An 11,740-nucleotide genomic window follows, 5' to 3' on the forward strand; every position below is an offset into this window, starting at 1 on the left:
AGTTTTAACATAGTTTGAGTGAAGGAATTCATTTTATTGATAAAATCCCAAGAGTCTACTGAGAAAAGAGAGTGAATGCGAAGTAGACTTTAACACGGCTCTGGGAGCGAGCCGAGTGCGGGCTAACCGGGAGAATTGCTTGAAAGAAACGCGACACCGAATGAGCGGTCAGAACAAAGCCTCAATACGGTTTTCCCGTGGTGTTTTTGTTGCTGCCTTGTCTTTTGCACAGAGTAAAAGACAAGGCAGCCATCGAATAGGGCCCGATTGTTCCTACTTGGTCAGCCGAGGAGCAAGGGGGGGGGGGGGGGGGGGGGGGGGGGGGGGGAGCAAGCGTTTCAACCAAGCAAAGCTCACCATGGGGAAGGTGGCTATGCCAACTAGCCTGATGCCCTGCTCCCGCAGTGACGGATAATCGTACTCTGGTTTCTCTTCATAACGTACAAGTCTTTCACCTTTTACTAAAGACTTCTGTGGAGAGCAGCACTAATGAGTTGTTTCTATTTTTGGCAGGCTTTACCTTTGCGGGTGAAGCCCTTTCTGTCTGTGCAAAAGAAATCTTGTTACTGTGCAGAGTGACTTCTCTGAGTAGAGTCGCCTTACTTGTTGCGACTGTGCCGATGTTCGAAGCTGGAGTGCAAAGTTGTTGCTTGAATGGTGCTTGCTGGAGCGTGCGGGAGTGCAAAGTTATACCATTTAAAAGGGCTGAAGAGTGCTCAGTGCAGCGGGTGGGCGGAGGTGCAAAGTGACACTCTGGCCACCTATGGCCATAAAAAGAACAGGGGTGTTAGCGGACAAGTGCGCATTGTGCCAGGAAGGGCCCTCGGACGTGAACCAGTGGACAGTTGTCGCTTCTCGGCCTTTTGGCTAAGATCAAGTGTAGTATCTGTTCTTATCAGTTTAATATCTGATATGTCCTCTATACGAGGACTACATATTAAATGGATTTTTAGCAATAGGAGTTGAAAAAGTAGCTTGCTCCGTTCACTCCAACCATTGACCCCGTACTGCAGTGCCGCTGGGAACGGTGCGCTCTTCTCTACTCTTGTGAAAAAGCAAACAGCGGTGCAGGATGCAAGTTTCAGGGAGCCCAAGATGAAACTTTCTTTTAGTCTGCTGAGAAAAGAGAGTGAATGCGATGTAGACTTTAACCCGGCTATGGGAGCGAGCCGAGTGTCGGCTAACCGGGAGAATTGCTTGAAAGAAACGCCATACCAAATGAGCGGTCAGAACAAAGCCTCAATACGGTGTTCCCGTTGTGTTTTTGTTGCTGCCGCTGTTTGCTTTTTCACAAGAGCGCACCTGTTGAGGGGGGCTCTGGGGGGGCCTGGGTGATGGTGGGTCTCAGGCCCGGGCTGCTGCGACTGGTGTGACCGGGTGGTTTGTTTGTTTGTTGTTGTTTGTTTGTTTTTTGTAAAGGTCCTCCGGAGTGGGGTTGGGTTGAGTGGGGTGGGGCGGGATGGGTACCTTCTGGGGGTACAGTAGCTCCCAGAATATGGTCGCTGCAGGCCCCGAGCCTGGTGGACATCAGGCCCTCCTGTCCTGTGTTGGCTCCCTGGTAGCGGGGATGCCTATTGCAGCCAGTCCCTGGCTGCCCCCAGTGTATATCCCCATTCTCCCTTCTGGCTCCTGTACACAGCACACACTCACACATGAAGGGTTTTGGGGGCGTGTGTGTTCGGTGGGGTGTAGTGGACTCTGCAGTAGTTGCACTCTGCAGTTCCCACCCCTGTTTTAATTACACCTTAGACATTACTACTTATCAAACACACTCACACACACACATTAGGTCTTGGGGGGTGGTTACACTGAGTGGCATCTGGTGGGCGGGGCTCTTTGGGTATGTAGGCTGCCCAGAGGGCCACGCTCCCAGTTCTACAAGTTTGGCTGCCCCTCAATTTTAATTGCTCACTATTAGAAAATATTGAAGAGCCAGAAGGGTGAGGGGAGGGGTCTTCTTCGCACACCCCTGCTTCCTGGTTGCTGCTCGGGGCGGGAGGGGCCAGGAGGATTAATTAATTGTTCTGCTGGTTTGGGGTCTGTGGTGGCTGGGGGGCTGCTGGCCCCCTGGTGTGCCCGCTGCACTACACCCCAGCGGAGTCGAGGGAGGGAGGACGTGTGGATGTATGGGACATGAAAGTGTGTGTGGTAATGATTGGGCCTGGATCTTGGACTTGCTGTCGCCTGGCCTGCCTGTACTTCTCCCGATGGGGGGGGGCGGCGTGGCCTCTCTCCGCTGCTCGCGACTTCACCCACCTGTGGGCACGTCTTGACTCCCAGGGCACTTGGCCAGGGGTGCTGGGGCAGGCGCTGACCCACTGTGTGGCTGTCTGGGGCGCTTGGCCCTCCTGGGTATTGGGTGGGGCCTCTGTCGGGGGGGTTTGGGGGCGCTCGGGCTCCTGGGGCCCGGATCCAGTGCACGGCCCATGTCTGGGCGGCTGGGGCCCTGGCGACGTCGGTGGGCTGTTGCCCCTGGCTCCCGGAGAGCCTCTGCCCTATGCTTATGGGGGCTCTTTCCGGGGGCTTCCTCTGCAGTCTTCTGGGTGGATGCGTGGTTGCCCCTGCGGTGGGCTTCCTGGGTTCTGTGCTCTGTGGGGGGCTGCTGGTGGCCTGGGTCTTGTGGCCCTCTCTGCCTGCTTCTGATTGCTTGGGGGGGCTGTGGATTGTGGCCCTGTACGCTTATACACTCATAACTAAGCACGGTTATCATGTAGGTCCTGTGCCATGGGTGTTGCATGTTCTCACACACACACAACCACATTCATTAGTCCAGTAGCATGGTCGCTAAGCAGTTGATGTATTATCATGTCGTCTCAGGTCATCTATATCCACAGCTGTGTTGTATGCGATGTATGTTCTGTTTTTCTCTTCTTTCCTCTTCTTCTTTCCTTGTCCCCCGGTCCGGTTCAGTTCTATTACATGTCATATATTGTAAACAGAAATAAATAAATGGGCATCAAGGGGAGCTTTACATTTATAAAACTTCCCTTGGCAAAGCAAATCTGTTTGGCATCAAAGGTATTCAGACTACAATTCTGCTGCCATAATGCTGAACACGATAAGGGGAAAAAAAAAAAAAGTAAAGAAGACAGTTCTGCCGAAAGCCAGGGACTAGACCTGTTCTAAGTTCTGTACTTTTTAAAAGGGAGCCAACACAGGACAGGAGGGCCTGATGTCCACCAGGCTCGGGGCCTGCAGCGACCATATTCTGGGAGCTACTGTACCCCCCAGAAGGTACCCATCCCGCCCCACCCCACTCAACCCAACCCCACTCCGGAGGACCTCTACAAAAAAACAAACAAACAACAACAAAAAACAAACAAACAAACCACCCGGTCACACCAGTCGCAGCAGCCCGGGCCTGAGACCCACCATCACCCAGGCCCCCCCAGGCCCCCCCCTCAACAGGTGCGCTCTTGTGAAAAAGCAAACAGCGGCAGCAACAAAAACACAACGGGAACACCGTATTGAGGCTTTGTTCTGACCGCTCATTTGGTATGGCGTTTCTTTCAAGCAATTCTCCCGGTTAGCCCGCACTCGACTCGCTCCCAGAGCCGTGTTAAAGTCTACTTCGCATTCACTCTCTTTTCTCAGCAGACTAAGAGAAAGTTTCATCTTGGGCTCCCTGAAACTTGCATCCTGCACCGCTGTTTGCTTTTTCACAAGAGTAGAGAAGAGCGCACCGTTCCCAGCGGCACTGCAGTACGGGGTCAATGGTTGGAGTGAACGGAGCAAGCTACTTTTTCAACTCCTATTGCTAAAAAATCCATTTAATATGTAGTCCTCGTATAGAGGACATATCAGATATTAAACTGATAAGAACAGATACTACACTTGATCTTAGCCAAAAGGCCGAGAAGCGACAACTGTCCACTGGTTCACGTCCGAGGGCCCTTCCTGGCACAATGCGCACTTGTCCGCTAACACCCCTGTTCTTTTTATGGCCATAGGTGGCCAGAGTGTCACTTTGCACCTCCGCCCACCTGCTGCACTGAGCACTCTTCAGCCCTTTTAAATGGTATAACTTTGCACTCCCGCACGCTCCAGCAAGCACCATTCAAGCAACAACTTTGCACTCCAGCTTCGAACATCGGCACAGTCGCAACAAGTAAGGCGACTCTACTCAGAGAAGTCACTCTGCACAGTAACAAGATTTCTTTTGCACAGACAGAAAGGGCTTCACCCGCAAAGGTAAAGCCTGCCAAAAATAGAAACAACTCATTAGTGCTGCTCTCCACAGAAGTCTTTAGTAAAAGGCGAAAGACTTGTACGTTATGAAGAGAAACCAGAGTACGATTATCCGTCACTGCGGGAGCAGGGCATCAGGCTAGTTGGCATAGCCACCTTCCCCATGGTGAGCTTTGCTTGGTTGAGACGCTTGCTCCCCCCCCCCCCTTGCTCCTCGGCTGACCAAGTAGGAACAATCGGGCCCTATTCGATGGCTGCCTTGTCTTTTACTCTGTGCAAAAGACAAGGCAGCAACAAAAACACCACGGGAAAACCGTATTGAGGCTTTGTTCTGACCGCTCATTCGGTGTCGCGTTTCTTTCAAGCAATTCTCCCAGTTAGCCCGCACTCGGCTCGCTCCCAGAGCCGTGTTAAAGTCTACTTCGCATTCACTCTCTTTTCTCAGCAGACTTTTGGGATTTTATCTATAAAATGAATTCCTTCACTCAAACTATGTTAAAACTGCTTTGTCCTTCATATTTACCATGTCTTGAAAGATTTAAACAAAAAAACCAACGTTGTACTTTGCAGTAAAAGAAATAGCAAATCTAAAGTTTCAGGAATCCGAGAATAAGCTTACTTTCATGAGTTCTTCACGATTTCGGATTTTGCTATAAAATGAATTCCTTCACTCAAACTAAATTAAAACTGCTAAACCGCTAATCTGTTACATGTAAGGCAGATGTCAAATTCACCGAATTAGGATTATTCGGTATTCGGCCAATCGAGCTGTAGCAGCTTCGGTAAAAGAGTATAAATTGAAGAGTTTGTGAATAAAGGTGTGCGCACACATGGTGAGCTGTAGGAAAATAGGCAGGGAGCAATGCCGACTGGGGTATATGTTCTTGTATGTTGTCTGACTGTTTGATTTGAATGTGTTGTGTAAGTGTCCTGTTGAATGTTACATGTTTGGGCTTTGACACGCTTCACTGTGGTTGTTAACTGTGTGGTGTGTCCTGAAATGTTATATGTTTGGGCTGTGTGACATGCTTAATGCTTCTCAGTAGCTACCCACTTATTCATATATAGCAACTGACAACGTAAGAAGTCCGGACATACTTTGATAGAGTAGTTGTAGAAGTATCCTTATTGATAATAGATAAACTAATTCATAGTGATAGAACAGTAGATGAACAGGTGCCTGCACATGTCTCACGAAAATAAAATGGATGTATGATTGCTGACGGCAGAGCAATACTGCCAAACTTATGAGTTCTTGTGGCAAACTTGATTCAGTGTCTTGACGTGTATACGCTGTTTCGCTGACTTGATTGTCACAAGAAACAAAGTGTGTTTGATAAGATCCGACCATTTTATTACGGGAGGATCAGTATGTATGGATTCTGATGTGACTGATAAAACCCATTCGTATCTTAAGCACAATCTAATACGTGAGACAACGCCCTGGCACACGATAAAAAAAAAAAGAGAGAGCGGTTTTGTGTCCCCACAGTCCATAATGTAGAAAAGAGAGAAAAAAGCCTTTCTGATTTGGTGTGTGTGCTCACAGTGCAGAGTGTAGAGAAAAGAAAGCCGTTTTGGTGTCACGGGTGTTGTGACTTACACACACACATTTCTAAATTGAGAAAGGAAATTATTTTAGAGGAAGCACTAGAGTTTAGATCCAACATTTGTTGATAGGCATTCATTTATTTCTTCACTTTTGATAAAAATGATAAGACTGACCTAAAGAATTGGAGGCCCATCACACTTTTAAACTTTGACTGTAAACTTTTTAGCAAGGTTTTAACGACACGGATGTCCTCTGTTTTAGAGGAGGTAATTCACCCAGACCAGGCTTGTGCCATCTCAGAGAGACAACTCACCGACAGCCTCGTACTGATTCGAGACATCATTGATTACGCTAGAGACAGAAACACCCGGCTTGTCATCTTAAATTTAGACTTTGAAAAAGCTTTTGATCGGGTCTCGCATCAATATCTCTTTCAGGTGTTGCAGCAATCGAATAGGGCCCGATTGTTCCTACTTGGTGAGATTTGCTTGGTTGAGACGCTTGCTCCCCCCCTTGCTCCTCGGCTGACCAAGTAGGAACAATCGGGCCCTATTCGATGGCTGCCTTGTCTTTTACTCTGTGCAAAAGACAAGGCAGCCACAAACACCACGGGAACACCGTATTGAGGCTTTGTTCTGACCACTCATTCGGTGTCGCGTTTCTTTCAAGCAATTCTCCTGGTTAGCCCACACTCGGCTCGCTTCCAGAGCTGTGTTAAAGTCTACTTCGCATTCACTCTCTTTTCTCAGCAGACTAAAAGAAAGTTTCATCTTGGGCTCCCTGAAACTTCCATCCTGCACCGCTGTTTGCTTTTTCACAAGAGCAGAGAAGAGCGCACCGTTCCCAGCGGCACTGCAGTACTGGGTCGATGCTTGGAGTGAACGGAGCAAGCTTCTTTTTCAACTCCTATTCTTAAAAATCCATTTAATATGTAGTCCTCGTATAGAGGACACATTAAACTGATAAGAACAGATACTACACTTGATCTTAGCCAAAAGGCCGAGAAGCGATAACTGTCCACTGTTTCAGGTCCGAGGGCCCTTGCTGGCACAATGCGCACTTGTAGCAGTGTTCTTTTTATGGCCATAGGTGGCCAGAGTGTCACGTTGCACCTCCGCCCACCCGCTGCACTGAGCACTCTTCAGCCCTTTTAAATGGTATAACTTTGCACTCCCGCATGCTCCAGCAAGCACCATTCAAGCAACAACTTTGCACTCCAGCTTCGAACATCGGCACAATCGCAACAAGTAAGGCGACTCTACTCAGAGAAGTCACTCTGCACAGTAACAAGATTTCTTTTGCACAGACAGAAAGGGCTTCACCCGCAAAGGTAAAGCCTGCCAAAAATAGAAACAACTCATTAGTGCTGCTCTCCACGAAAGTCTTTAGTAAAAGGCGAAAGACTTGTATGTTATGAAGAGAAACCAGAGTACGATTATCCGTCACTGCGGGAGCAGGGCATCAGGCTAGTTGCCATAGCCACCTTCCCCATGGTGAGCGTTGCTTGGTTGAAACGCTTGCCCCTGTGCAATCGACAAGGCAGCAACAAAAACACCACGGGAACACCGTATTGAGGCTTTGTTCTGACCGCTCATTCGGTGTCGCGTTTCTTTCAAGCAATTCTCCCGGTTAGCCCACACTCGGCTCGCTCCCAGAGCCGTGTTAAAGTCTACTTCGCATTCACTCTCTTTTCTCAGCAGACTCTTGGGATTTTATCTATAAAATGAATTCCTTCACTCAAACTATGTTAAAACTGCTTTGTCCTTCATATTTACCAGGTCTAGAAAGATTTAAACAAAAAAAAAACAACGTTGTACTTTGCAGTAAAAGAAAGAGCAAATCTAAAGTTTCAGGAATCCGAGAATAAGCTTACTTTCATGAGTTCTTCACGATTTCGGATTTTGCTATAAAATGAATTCCTTCACTCAAACTAAATTAAAACTGCTAAACCGCTAATCTGTTACATGTAAGGCAGATGTCAAATTCACCGAAATAGGATCTAAGGGTATACGGCCAATCGAGCTGTAGCAGCTTTGGTAAAAGAGTATAAGTTGAAGAGTTTGTGAATAAAGGTGTGCGCACACATAGTGAGCTGTAGGAAAATAGGCAGGGAGCAATGCCGGCTGGGGTATATGTTCTTGTATGTTGTCTGACTGTTTGATTAGAATGTCTTGTGTAAGTGTCCTGTTGAATGTTACATGTTTGGGCTTTGACACTTCACGGTGGTTGTTAACTGTGTGGTGTGTCCTGAAATGTTATATGTTTGGGCTGTGTGACATGCTTAATGCTTGTCAGTAGCTACCCACTTATTCATATATAGCAACTGACAACATAAGAAGTCTGGACATACTTTGATAGTAGTTGTAGAAGTATCCTTATTGATAATAGATAAACTAATTCATAGTGATAGAACAGTAGATGAACAGGTGCCTGCACATGTCTCACGAAAATAAAATGGGTGTAAGAAACAAAGTGTGTTTGATAAGATCCGACCATTTTATTACGGGAGGATCAGTATGTATGGATTCTGATGTGACTGATAAACCCATTCGTATCGTAAGCATAATCTAATACGTGAGACAACGCCCTGGCACACAATCAAAAAAAAAAAGAGAGAGCGGTTTTGTGTCCCCACAGTCCATAATGTAGAAAAGAGAGAAAAAAGCCTTTCTGATTTGGTGTGTGTTCTCACAGTGCAGAGTGTAGAGAAAAGAGAGAAAAGAAAGCCGTTTTGGTGTCACGGGTGTTGTAACTTACACACACACATTTCTGAATTGAGAAAGGAAATTATTTTAGAGGAAGCACTAGAGTTTAGATCCCACATTTGTTGATAGGCATTCATTTATTTCTTCACTTCTGATGAAGTTTCAACAATAAACAACAAACTTTGTATTATGAAAAAGAACCAGACTCATTCTTCAGGAATCCGAAAATAAGCTCTATTTTACGAGTTATGCACGAATTCGGATTCTCCTATAAAACCTTAACTCTAACCAAGTTAAGACTGCTTTGTCCTTCATATTTATTCATGTCTAATCAAGTTTCAACGATAAACAACGTTGTACTTTGTACTTCTTCAGCAATAAGCATCTCTCGACATATGACGAAATACAGATTTTGCTATAAAATTAATTCCTTCTATCAGCCTGACTCAAAACTGTTTGTCCTCCTTATTTATCCACTTCAAATCAAGTTTCAACAATTAAAAAAATGTTGTAGTTTGAGAAAAAACAACTTAATCGTAAGCAATCAGTAGGGTAAGAAAGGGTAAGAAAAGGTGCAAATGCCAACCATACATCACTAAAAGGTGGAGCGGAAGTATTCGGCTGCAAGTAGGTGCGAATGCCTGACAATGTATGATCAAAAGAGGGAGCGGAGGTTTTCGGCTGCAAGGTCTGAATGTCCAACCATAATTTGTAAAAACCGGGGAAGAAAAGGCTCGAAAGCCCGACTATACACCATCAAAAGCGGGAGCGGAGGTGTTCGGCTGCAAGTAGGTGTGAATGTTCGACCATAATTTGTAAAAAGCGGGTAAGAAAAGGTTCGAATGCCCGACTATATATTAACCAAAGCAGGAGGAGAGGTCTTCGGATAAGAGTGGATGAGAATTTACAACCATAATCTATAAAATGCGGTGAAAAAAAAGGTGTGAATACCCCATAGAACACTAAAAGGTAGAGCGGAAGTGTTCGGCTGCAAGAAGGTGTGAATGTCTGACCATAGTTTGTAAAAAGCGGGTAAGAAAAGGTTCGAAAGCCCGAACATACACCATCAAAGGAGGGAGCGGAGGTGTTCCGCTGTAAGAAGGTGTGAATGTCCGACCATAGTTGGCAAAAAGCAGGTAAGAAAAGGTTAAAATACCCGATTGTACACAATCAATAGCGGGAGCAGAGTTGTTCCGCTACTAAAAGGTGTGAAAGTCCGACCATGGTTTGTAAAAAGCGGGTAAGAAAAGGTGCGAATGCCCGACAATGTATGATCAAAGGAGGGAGCGGAGGTTTTCGGCTGAAACAAGGTCTGAATGTCCATCCATATTTTGTAAAAATCTGGGAAGAAAAGGCTCGAAAGCCCGACTATACACCATCAACAGCTGGAGCGGAGGTGTTCAGCTGCAAGAAGGTCTGAATGTCCATCAATAAATGCTAGAAAACATGGAAGAGAATTTTCGAAAATCAAACCGCACATGATCATAAGCAGGAGAGGTGTTCAAATGCAAGAAGGTGTGAATGTCCACCCATAATTACTGCAAAATGGGTAAGAAAAGGTACGAATGCCCAACCATACATGATCCTAACAGGGAGCGGAGGTGTTTGGCTGCGACAAGGTGTGTATGTCCACCCATAATTAATGAAAAGCGGGCAACAAGTAGGTTTGAATACCCATCATCAAAAGCAGGAGTGGATGTGTTCGGCTACAAGAAGGTTTGAATGTCTGACCATAGTTTGTAAAAAGCGGGTAAGAAAAGGTTCGAATGCCCAAACATACACCATCAAAGGAGGGAGCGGAGGTGTTCCGCTGTAAGAAGGTGTGAATGTCCAACCATAATTGGCAAAAAGCAGGTAAGAAAAGGTTAAAATACCCTATTGTACACAATCAATAGCGGGAGCAGAGTTGTTCCGCTACTAAAAGGTGTGAAAGTCCGACCATGAATTGTAAAAAGCGGGTAAGAAAAGGTGCGAATGCCCGACAATGTATGATCAAAAGAGGGAGCGGAGGTTTTCGGCTGAAAGAAGGTCTGAATGTCCATCCATAATTTGTAAAAATCGGGGAAGAAAAGGCTCGAAATCCCGACTATACACCATCAACAGCTGGAGCGGAGGTGTTCAGCTGCAAGACGGTCTGAATGTCCATCAATAATTGCTAGAAAACATGAAAGAAAATTTTCAAATATCAAACTGCACATGATCATAAGCAGGAGAGGAGGTGTTCAGCTGCAAGAAGGTGTGAATGTCTACCCATAATTACTGAAAAATGGGTAAGAGAAGGTGCGAATGCCTAACCATACATCATCAAAAGAGGGAGCGGAGGTGTTCCGCTGTAAGACGGTGTGAATGTCCGACCATAGATGGTAAAAAGCGGGTAAGAAAAGGTTAAATTACCCGACTGTACACAATCAAAAGAGGGAGCGGAGTTGTTCAGCTAAGAGAAGGTGTGAAAGTCCGACCTTGGTTTGTAAAAAGCGGGTAAGAAAAGGTTCGTATGCCCGAATATACACCATCAAAAGCGGAAGCGGAGGTGTTCGGCTGCAAGATATTGTGAACGTCCGACCAAAGTTTGTAAAAAGCAGTTAAGAAAAGGTTCGAATATCTAACCAAACATAAGAATGAGTCTTTTCCGCTGTAGAATGCCCGACTATAGACCATCAAATGCGGGAGCGGAGGTGTTCGGCTCTGAGTAGGTGTGAATGTCCGACCATAATTGCTGAAGAATGTGTTAGAAAAGGTAAGAATGCTGGACCATACATCATCAAAAGCGGTAGTGGTGGTGTTCGGCTGCAAAAAGGTGTGACTGTTCGACTAAAGTTTGTAAAAAGTGGGTAAGACAAGGTGCGAATGCCTGACAATGTATGATCAAAAGCGGGAGCGGAGGTGTTCAGCTGCAAGAAGGTCTACATGTCCATCAATAATTGCTAGAAAACATGAAAGAAACTTTTCGAAAATCAAACCGCACATGATCATAAGTGGGATAGGAGGTGTTCAGCTGCAAGGTGTGAATGTCCACCCATAATTCCTGAAAAATGGGCAAAAAAAAGGTGTGAATGCCCAACCATACATCATCAAAAGCAGGAGTGGAAGTGTTCGGCTACAAGAAGGTGTGAACGTCCAAACAAAATATGTAAAAAGAAGTTAAGAAAAGGTTCGAATATCCAACCAAACATAATCAAAAGCGGGAGCAGAGCTGTTCGACTGCAAGTAGGTGTGAATGTCAGATCATAATTTGCAAAAAGCTGATGAGAAAGGGTGAGAATGCCCAACTATACATCATCAAATGCGGGAGCGG

At 46.0% G+C, this 11,740-nt stretch overlaps 6 non-coding genes across 6 annotated transcripts; 2 read left to right on the plus strand and 4 right to left on the minus strand.

The window, feature by feature from the left end:
- The first annotated feature begins 417 nt into the window (after positions 1–417).
- Positions 418–531, plus strand: LOC140317401 (U5 spliceosomal RNA). Its single transcript, XR_011917719.1, has one exon. It is a non-coding gene; the product is annotated as a U5 spliceosomal RNA (small nuclear RNA).
- Positions 532–847: 316 nt separating this feature from the next.
- Positions 848–1,038, plus strand: LOC140317015 (U2 spliceosomal RNA). Its single transcript, XR_011917369.1, has one exon. It is a non-coding gene; the product is annotated as a U2 spliceosomal RNA (small nuclear RNA).
- Positions 1,039–3,672: 2,634 nt separating this feature from the next.
- Positions 3,673–3,864, minus strand: LOC140317034 (U2 spliceosomal RNA). The gene has a single exon (XR_011917386.1). It is a non-coding gene; the product is annotated as a U2 spliceosomal RNA (small nuclear RNA).
- A 316-nt stretch (positions 3,865–4,180) lies between these two features.
- On the minus strand, positions 4,181–4,294 carry LOC140317210 (U5 spliceosomal RNA). Its single transcript, XR_011917544.1, has one exon. It is a non-coding gene; the product is annotated as a U5 spliceosomal RNA (small nuclear RNA).
- Positions 4,295–6,567: 2,273 nt separating this feature from the next.
- On the minus strand, positions 6,568–6,751 carry LOC140317091 (U2 spliceosomal RNA). Its single transcript, XR_011917439.1, has one exon. It is a non-coding gene; the product is annotated as a U2 spliceosomal RNA (small nuclear RNA).
- Positions 6,752–7,059: 308 nt separating this feature from the next.
- LOC140317339 (U5 spliceosomal RNA) lies at positions 7,060–7,173 on the minus strand. Its single transcript, XR_011917662.1, has one exon. It is a non-coding gene; the product is annotated as a U5 spliceosomal RNA (small nuclear RNA).
- Between the last annotated feature and the right edge of the window lie 4,567 nt (positions 7,174–11,740).

This window comes from Leuresthes tenuis, unplaced genomic scaffold (genome assembly GCF_036924035.1).
Source record: "Leuresthes tenuis unplaced genomic scaffold, fLeuTen1.0.hap1 SCAF_10, whole genome shotgun sequence".
Lineage (NCBI taxonomy): Eukaryota > Metazoa > Chordata > Actinopteri > Atheriniformes > Atherinopsidae > Leuresthes > Leuresthes tenuis.